Source organism: Eucalyptus grandis, chromosome 6 (assembly GCF_016545825.1).
Source record: "Eucalyptus grandis isolate ANBG69807.140 chromosome 6, ASM1654582v1, whole genome shotgun sequence".
Taxonomy (NCBI): Eukaryota; Viridiplantae; Streptophyta; class Magnoliopsida; order Myrtales; family Myrtaceae; genus Eucalyptus; species Eucalyptus grandis.
The window spans coordinates 35,220,855-35,230,415 of NC_052617.1; positions in this window are offsets into that span (position 1 = coordinate 35,220,855).

A 9,561-nucleotide genomic window follows, 5' to 3' on the forward strand; every position below is an offset into this window, starting at 1 on the left:
CACATTGGTAGCCAGAAAATATGCACGTGATGCTCATGTTGAATTAACATTGGCTTTTTCTATATTGTCACAGTCCCAGAAGATGACACATACTAGTGGCTTTTTATACGAATGACAGTAACTGATCCATGAATAACTAACCTTCAACCTATCTCCCAAGTTCTAAAGTTTTCATGAGTGTTCTAGTATATTTTTGAGAGCAGGCGATATAGTAATTGTATATGGTAGTTAGGGAGATGTAAATTCCACCATGAGATCCAAATAAGATCTACAGTTATGGTTAGTCTTGCACTCATATATATAGGGCCTCCTCTTCTATCTTATTTACAAGTGAAATACATTAAAGAGCTCTGTTTCTTGAAAAAAATTTATAATATGCAATTTTTAGGAAATGCTAAATCGATTGAATAATCATTTAGCATCTAATTTGCACAACATAACCTTCTATTTTCTTTATACAAATAGTAGATCCATGAAGTTTCCATCAATTTTTTTTTTTATAAATAAAAAAAACTAAACATGATTGATGATTGATATGGTTGGATTTAAGTTGTTGTTGATAAATAGAATTTTGAAATGAATTTTTTGAGATTTTAGAAGATGGTAATCTAAACAGAAAATTTTGAATTATAGGAGATATTGTATAATGGATATAACTTTTTCCCTTTAAACAAATAATTTTTTTTTATAAAATTGCAATTAATCTTCTTTTTTCCTGATAGATAGGAAGGCTTCTCTTATTTACCGCACATTAAATAGAAGAATGGATAGATAAATGTATGGGTAGACTTGATAATTCATTTATCTTTGATTATAATATAACGTTGAATAACGTAATGGAAGATTGTGTTGGAAAGATTTAAGTGTTACGTCTATTCAATATTGGTTAAGTTATATATTGTGCTCAGTAATAAAATAACAAAAACATTTCTACGCTATATTCTTCGAAGATATCATTCAAAATTTATTAAAAATTTAGATTTCCGAAATCTAAATTCCAACTGAAGTTGAGTTGCAAAATCTCTTCTCATTCTCCATTATAAATACAGTACTCTGTATTTCTTAGCTCTCTTTCGTTGAGTGAGAAGATGGCGAAAGTTTGTTACCTCATTTTCATTTCTTTTTTTCTGGCATTGGCGAATTGTCAGCGAGATCTTCCTTCTCCGTCATGTTCGTCGTTCGTATCAAATTCTAGTTGTTCTCAGATCATTTATGGTATGATTGACTGCATATCCTTCTTGAGCGTGGGTGGTGTTGCCCTGAAACCGAGCGCTTCGTGTTGCTCTGGCTTAAAGTCGGTCTTAAAAGCAGATGCCGATTGTATCTGTCAAGCCATTAGGGAAGCCCCTCAAATGGGCATCGCACTGAATATGACGAGAGCTGCTGAACTACCTTTTGAATGCGGAATCTCTCATTTTTCCGTCTCAAAAATTTGTGGCTGTAAATGTGTTTATTGTTCTTCTCACAAGTTTAGGGTTTATGCCTTTTCCATTTATACTAATAACGCTTTGTTCATTTCTTGCAGTTTCAGACTCTCCAGAAGCTCCCCCAGTTTCTGACTCTCCAGAAGCTCCCCCTGGTAAATTGTAACGGAGAAATGCGCTTCTTTTTTTTTTTTTTTTTGGGAAAAATTGGTAGAATTAAGTACACTATATAATGGCGATCGGGCATTTTATTTGGTAAAATTGTATAAATGACATAATTTTATTGATTAATGCAGTTAGGTCGCCAAAATCATCTCCAAAGAAAGTGGTGGCACCGCCAAAGGCGGCTCCCACTCCATCACCACGGCCAGCGGTAGCACCGCCAAAGAGTCCCACTCTTTCACCACCACCGACCAAGACTGCTCCAGCTCCGAAATCGCCTTCACCACCGAGGACAAAGACTGCTCCAGCTCCGAAACCGTCAGCAACCAAGACACCCATTCCATCACCCAATTCACCAGTCTCGTCACTGCCGAAAGCCAAGAGTCCTGCTCCGTCTTCCCTGAGTGCTGGAGGAGGGCTTAGTCAAGTTCCAGCACCAGCCCCCACAAACTTAAATTCTGGATCATATTCCTTCAATGCTTGCTTTGCAGTTGTCTTTAGTCTTTGCGCGATTTATCTTTCATTCATTACAGTTTGAGATTAAGCTTGTAGTTCTTGGAAATGGTCATTTTCATTGGTTTTGCCCATGTAAAGTTTTCTTTTTATTATGCGTATTGTTTTACTCTAATATAAAATTAGACCGTGATATGTCAACACTAATTCGCATCCAGATGCATCCTACAAAATAATATCGATTGTAATTTGTCAACACTTTCGCATCCATAAGTAATAAATTTTAAAATCATACATGCGATCTATAATATTGTCAAAATTAAATCAAATTGTTTTTATCTTATAATGAGTGTGCTCATTTTCCGATATACACCCAAAAACTCATTTAAAACAAAATATCCTAGAATTTTTTTAAAAAAAGTAATGTGTTTCTATTTATGCAAATAAATCATATAATATTACTATAATTTTGTATATGCTAATAAATCATTTATTGTGATCGTGCACATAAAATGGTTCAGTGATGATAAATTATCAGTTGATATTTATAAATCAAATTATGTTTGAGATAATAGAAACAGTTGCACACAACTTTGAGAATCAAAATCGGTTAAAGATCATAACAAACTAAAATCAAAATAGAGCTTGAGAATCAAAATCTGTTAAAGATCGTAACAAACTAAAAACTAAAATCAAAATCGGTTAAAGATCATAACAAACTAAAATCAAAATAGAGCTTGAGAATCAAAATCCGTTAATGATCATAACAAACTAAAATCAAAACAGTGCTAAGGATAATCAAAACTAAAATGATTTGAAATTTGAAATTTGTTAAGGATAACAGATAAGTCTATATTTGGTCTATATTTAGTTGTTGCAATCCAAAGCAAATCCAAAACTATATATCTGTCGGATTTGCTAATTTCTTTTACATTTCTCAGTGTGGTCTATTTCAACATACATTACAAAAAGGAATAAAATGAATTGCTATCATTTGTTCAACACTTGTAAAATGAGATGTCAAACCACTTTTTTTTGGCTTTTCTTCCAGTTTAAAGAAAATTTGAATTTCATTTGAGATTATATTCACGTTATTAAAACTCTGAATATTAGTATTTACCTCCTTAAAATTAGGAGACAAAAAAGTTTTATTTATTCCGATGTTTATGTGACGTGTCATGATACTAAAAAAGTCAATTCAATAAATTTATCATCTTTGAGTGATCTATATCCCAAAATTTATTCAAAATAAACATAAATAATTAAACAAGAATACCCTCAAATGTGGTCCCTAGTGATCCTCCAAATGTGGTACTAATTTAAGAAGAAATAGAGCACACAAGTGGCCTTATCTACCATTGATTTGAAAATTATAACTATCTGCTTTCTGAGATGAGTATAAAGCCGCTTCAGTAATTTTTTTTTAAACACCAATGTACGCTATAATTACTCTTAAAATAAACTTGTCTAGAGAAACTTTTTACACATTTCCCATTAACTTCTTGAGTTTCCAATTCACCTCATTAATAAGAAAGGAATCATCAATGTTAAGTATAATTCTATACCGCTATATGATTACGATGTGCCTTCCACACATATAGTCCCCCTCCACCCACTACATAAAATTTTGTAGAGTGGACATTCTAACCATCTAAACCAATTATATATATATATATATATATGGAGGAAATTCAAGAAAACTCTTACATGTTCGTCATTTTCATTGGTTTTACCTATGTGAAGTTTTCTTTGTTAACATTTTTCTTTTGCTTCTCGTAGTTATGTCTTGTGTCACTCTAATATAAAATTAGATTGTGATTTGTCAACACTAATTTGCATCCAAATGTGTTTTACAAAATAATTTCAATCTTCAATATTTATAAATTATTCAAAGAGCATGTGTACCATAAGTAATAAATCTTATAATTCATGCATACATCCATTTAAGATCTATAATACTGTGAAAATTAAATCAAATTTTTTTTATCTTATAATGAGTGTGCTTATTCTCCAATATACACCCAAGAATACGTTTAAAACAAAATAGTCTAGAAATTTTATAAAAATATAGTGTGCTTCTACTTGTGCAAATAAATCATGTAATATTACTATAATTTTGTATATGCTAATAAATCGTTTAAGGTGATGTGCACATAAAACCATGTAATGCATAGACATGCTACTAGAATATAATAACTAAGATAAGGGAAAACAATGCAAAGAGAGTCAAAAAATCGCAAGCCATTTGATCAGTTAATGATGATAAAATATTAGTTGATATTTATAAATCAAATTATGTTTGCGATGATAGCAACAGCTGTGCGCAAATTTGAAAATCAAAATCTGTTAAAGATTATAACAAACTAAATCAAAATAATGCTAAAAATAATTGAAACATGTGAGTTAAAATGATTTGAAATTGGAAATTTGTTGAATAACAGATAAGCCTATAATTTAGTCTATATTTGGCTGTTGTAATATTCAAAGCAAATCCAAAACTGTATATTCGCCAGGTCTGTTTCAACATACGTTACAAAAAAGGATAAAATAAATTACTGTCATTTGTTCAACACTTGTAATATGAGATGTCAAACCACTTTTGTCTTTGGCTTTTATTGCGGTTTAAGAAGATTTGAGTTTCATTTGGGATTGTATTCACCTCATCAGAACTTTGATTATTAGTATTTACCTCTTTAAAATTAGGAGACAACAAAGTTTTATTTATTCTGATGTTAATGTGGCGTGTCATGATCCTACAAGAGTCAATTCGATAAATTTATCATTTTTGAGAGTTCTATATCCCAAAACTTATTCGACATCAACATAACTAATTAATTATGAATAGCCTCAAATGCAGTCCCTAGGGATCCTCCAGATGTGGTACTAAAATAAGAAGAACTAGAGCACGCAAGTGGTCTTACCTACCGTTGATTTGAAAATTATAACTATCCACTCTCTCATTTGAGTATAAAGCCGATTGAGTACAATTTTTTTTTTAAACCAATGTATGCTGTAATTACTTTTAAAATAAACCCGTCGAAAGAAGCTTTTTACACTTTTCTCATTAACTTCTTGAGTTTCCAATTCACCTCATTAGTAAGAAAGGAATCATCAATGTTAAGTATAATTCTATACTGCTTAAATATGTGAATATAACGTGCCTTCCACACATATGGTGCCCCTCCACCCACTAGATAAAATTTTAACCAACTAAAACAATTTATTCTAAAAAAAAAATTCAAGAAAACTCTTACATATATATCAAACAAGCTTTGGGAGTTCATCGAAATAAAAAATATAACGGTGATTCGCTAGTTGATATTGATGTATACAACAAATTATTACATATAAGAAACGAAATGAAATTGCAAGTATAAAGCCAAATGAAGCGCGAGATTATAACTAAGAAAAGAAATGCACCACATTGTGGTTAGTGTAGAGACCAGGCTCGTTTCTTGCGCAATCCATGCTTGACCTTCTGTGTCTTCTCTTCCTCCTCCTTCCTTCTCAACTCTTCCCGTTTTTCCTCTCCTTTTCCTTTCTCCTCTTCAACTCCTCCAGCCAAGATGCTCTCTTCCTTGGCTCTTCCTTGGCTCTCGTCCTCTTCTCTTTTTCCTCCCTCTCCTTTTCCTCCCTCTTCCTCCTCTCCTTCTCCTTGGCTTCCCTCTCTTTCTCCTTTTGCTTCGCTTTCCTCTTCTTTTCCTTCTCCTTCTTCAGTTCCTCCTCGGTGGGCCCTCTTGAAATGGTGAAACACATAGTCTCGTGAAAAAAAGCAAATGTTTTGTGGTTTGAATGATTGGTTTTCAGTGAACCTAAAAGCTGTCTCTTGGGTTCGTGTTGAGCATGGAGGATACTTCCCATTCCTGCATTGTGGTTGCCGTCCAAAGCCCAGCTGTGGAGTTCTCTCTTTGTACTTATCGAGATCTCATACCTATTAGCGGCGGCAATGGATCTAATTAATAAGGCTAATGAATATAAAGATGCTTGGACTCGTGCGTCTTCTCTCAATAAGATCACCATGATTTAAGCTTGCAGCTGTATTTGTATGCTTGCAGATTAGTAAATAGACTATAAGCTCATGAATATCCAAAAATAAAGAAGGGTCCTTTCCTCCCTATTTTATCTATCTTACAAATCCGTGTTATATTGGAAAATTCGTCTTCTGACTACGAGGTTTCGACGAAGCCGGCAACACCGTCCTGTATAGTCGGTAGTTTTATACTTGGATGCTGTCATATATTACGACAAAACTATATTATATATGTCGATGTGAGCAAACTCCATGCCCTAAGCCTTTGGACATAAAAAAGGGGCAAACAGGCGGGTCATCGCATTCTGGAGATTATAGTTCAGCCAAAACATACGAGGGAGCAATGGAAGGCATTTGATCGATGAAACCGATCGAGAATTCAGTAAGGACGTTTATAGGGTTAACGGTAATGATTTTTATGAGTTTAATGTCTATCGAAAAAAGAACAATCTGTATTGGTATTTTATGCAGTAGAATCATATAATTTATTGAGATATGTGCACAAGAAGTTTTAAAACTTGTCATGAAAGTATGATTGAGTCCTAAAACTTTAAAAAAGTATAATTAAGTTTTAAAACTTGTCAAATTGATACAATCGAGTCTTTTAGTTAACTTTTCATTTAGACCAACGAAAAATGCTAACGTGGTTTTTAAATATTTTCTCTCTCCTACGTGGCGATGACGTGACTTAAATTCTAATTTTTTAACCAAAATATTAATTAAATAAAATAAAAAAGTATTTCAAGAAAAAAGGAAAAAAATGAAGCTATAGGCAAGGGCGGTAGGCCCTTGTCGCTGCACACCCCCTCCCGCCGTCGAAAGGGCCGGTAGGGGTTGGCTAGGGCCGGTGAGGGTTGCCGAGGCCTCAACTGGGGCCATGGGTGCTCGCCAAGCCTCTGCCAGCCCTTTCGGGCGACGGGTAGCAAGGGCCTTCGTCCTTGCCTCGGCTCTTTTTTGTGTTTTCTAAAAATATTTTTTATTTAATTAGGCTTATGTTTAAAAATTAGAATTAAATCCAAAACGACATTGTTTTAGTTTAGTGTTCCATGTTTTAGTCACGCCATCGCCACATAGGAGAACTGAAAACTGAATTATCATGTACCCTTTTTTGGGTAGAAGTACCTTTGCCTTCATCTCATTCAAGTAAAAGTAGCCGAGTACAGCTAATCGGCATCAGAGGATAGAATGTCCTAACTCTGCAATGGAGGATAAGAAGCCCAATCACAAGGAAGAGAATTCGCCGAATGTTCTGAGCCATCCCTTCCACAAAAATTCCTCTATGATGTTTGAAAATCACTGAGATAGCTCTCACATTTCCATCCACGTTGATTTTCAGAGCACTAATTGAAGGAAGAACCCGTGCGGAATCTCTGTGCGTCTCTTCTTTCATCTTCAGGCCGAGATCACGGGTCCACAGACAAGGAAGAAACAGGTGTTGTATTGTCTCCGGATGTCGTTTACAGAGTGCATCTTGAACGATATGCCGTCTGAACAGAATGTACTTTGTAGGCAATGCATTCCGACACACTCCGAGCAAAAGGTTTGATTTTTGTTCTCAGATTCCATACTTGTTTCCACAGATATGATGAGGAAGCCAATGCAGGGGGTATCAAATGAGCCTGCCTTCTTCCCCTGCTGCATTTATTGACCATCTATATAGAACATTCGCTATCAAAATGAACAAACATGGAGAGAGTGGATCCCCTTGCCGCATACCCCTCAACAGCTAAAAGTACTCCTAAGGCTCCCTATTCACCTTTACACTGAATGAGCCGATTCATTTATTCTTCCGTGAATCCCATATTTCTCAATTATGCTTCCAAAAAGACTCATTCGACTTGATCACGAGCTTTTCTCATTTTCAATTTCAGGATTGCTTGAAATTTCTTCTTCCAACTCCTTACCTTCAGCTGATGTAACAGTTCCTGCACGACCCGAATATTATCTTATATTTGAAGTTCTTGAACAATGGCAACTTGTTTAGCAGACACAATCTGAGGCAGCAGAGGTTTAACCCTGTTGGCAAAAACATCTAAGACAACTTCGTAAGCAAAATTGCATAAGTTGGACCAAATGTTGGGTTCCCTAGTATGCCAATCTTTTGTCCAAATTAATGTAACTCCAAAAATTTGACATCTCCCATATCGTCTTGGTGTTTGGTTATATAGGTCTTGAGTGATGAATCCGATGTGTTTTATCATGTTCTTACTCGAAAGGCTCAACTTTTAACCGATAAGTGTAACAATTTGAAACCCAATGAAAATGGTGGTGTATAAGTAAGCTTTGTAGCTTCTAGAAATGTTGTTTGCTCGTTGAGCCCTTTTTTTTTTTTTTTTTTTTTTTTTTTAAGGATATTCATTTTTGGCTTGGATTTTAGTGTACCTACCATGATGGGTTTTATGAACATAGGAGTTTCGAATTATAGCTGAATTGAATAATTATCGTTCAAATGGAATACTCCGTAAACGATTGTGAGTTCAAAGATAAGGATCACGAAAGTTATCTTGCTGTTTGTACTCACGCGCCCTAATTAACTAATCAATTCATGTCAAACATGTCTCTCGGAGCATGTAACCACCAGACTCGTGTCGAAGGGCATAGTTGGGCGGCATGCGTTGACTCCGAGTGGAGTTAACGAGTGCCTCTGCTTTCCTCACTTCGCAGCTGACTTCTCAACTGTCCTTTTCATTTCCCTCGTTCAAAGCGCATCATACCATGGAGCTTAGGAACCCAGCACCGGATTGCGACCCGGTTCATAAGGCATCATTCAATTCCCACTTCTCCAGATACGTGACCTCTTTTTCAGTAATACAACATGCCCGAGCCTCGGTTTTAATCGATCCTTAAGATGCATGCAGATCGCCATGTCCAAATTCGTCGAGCAGGGTGTTCTAGCCTTTAAGTATAAAGCAGACTGTAGGATTAGTTTGAGTTAAAATCATTATGATTTGAGAGTCATTATGCGTAAACTTGGTTGGATAAACATCAAATACGGAAAAAGAGAACGTTTGTTTTCATGGTGCATAATACACACGGTCCACTCATTAACCATTAGACTTGAGCAATGGGTAGATCGAGTCTAGTTCGACAAACTTTTATACCTGGCTGGGTGAATTGGGTCTAAGAAGAAAATTGTTTGCTCAAATTCATGCACCACACAACAAATTTATACCAAAAATACAGTTAGGGTTGTTCTTTTACAGGTAGCACCTAAATGATCGATAATGGTTGACAGGCTATAATTCTTTGATGTGACTCATATCTTCAAGTGATACCCAAGGGCACTCCCATGGCCCCTGTCGTGAGCACAAAAAAAGGCCCGACTGCAAAAGCAAGTGGGCAGGCTATGATTTTTTGGCGTGGGACATTCCGTTCATTTTCTGATGTGGGACATTCCGTTGAAAAATGTTGACAGGCTTCTGAAAACAATCTGACAAGACAGAGAAGAATTGCTGGGGTCCTCTACCCATCTTCTCCTTTAGGACCAAGCTT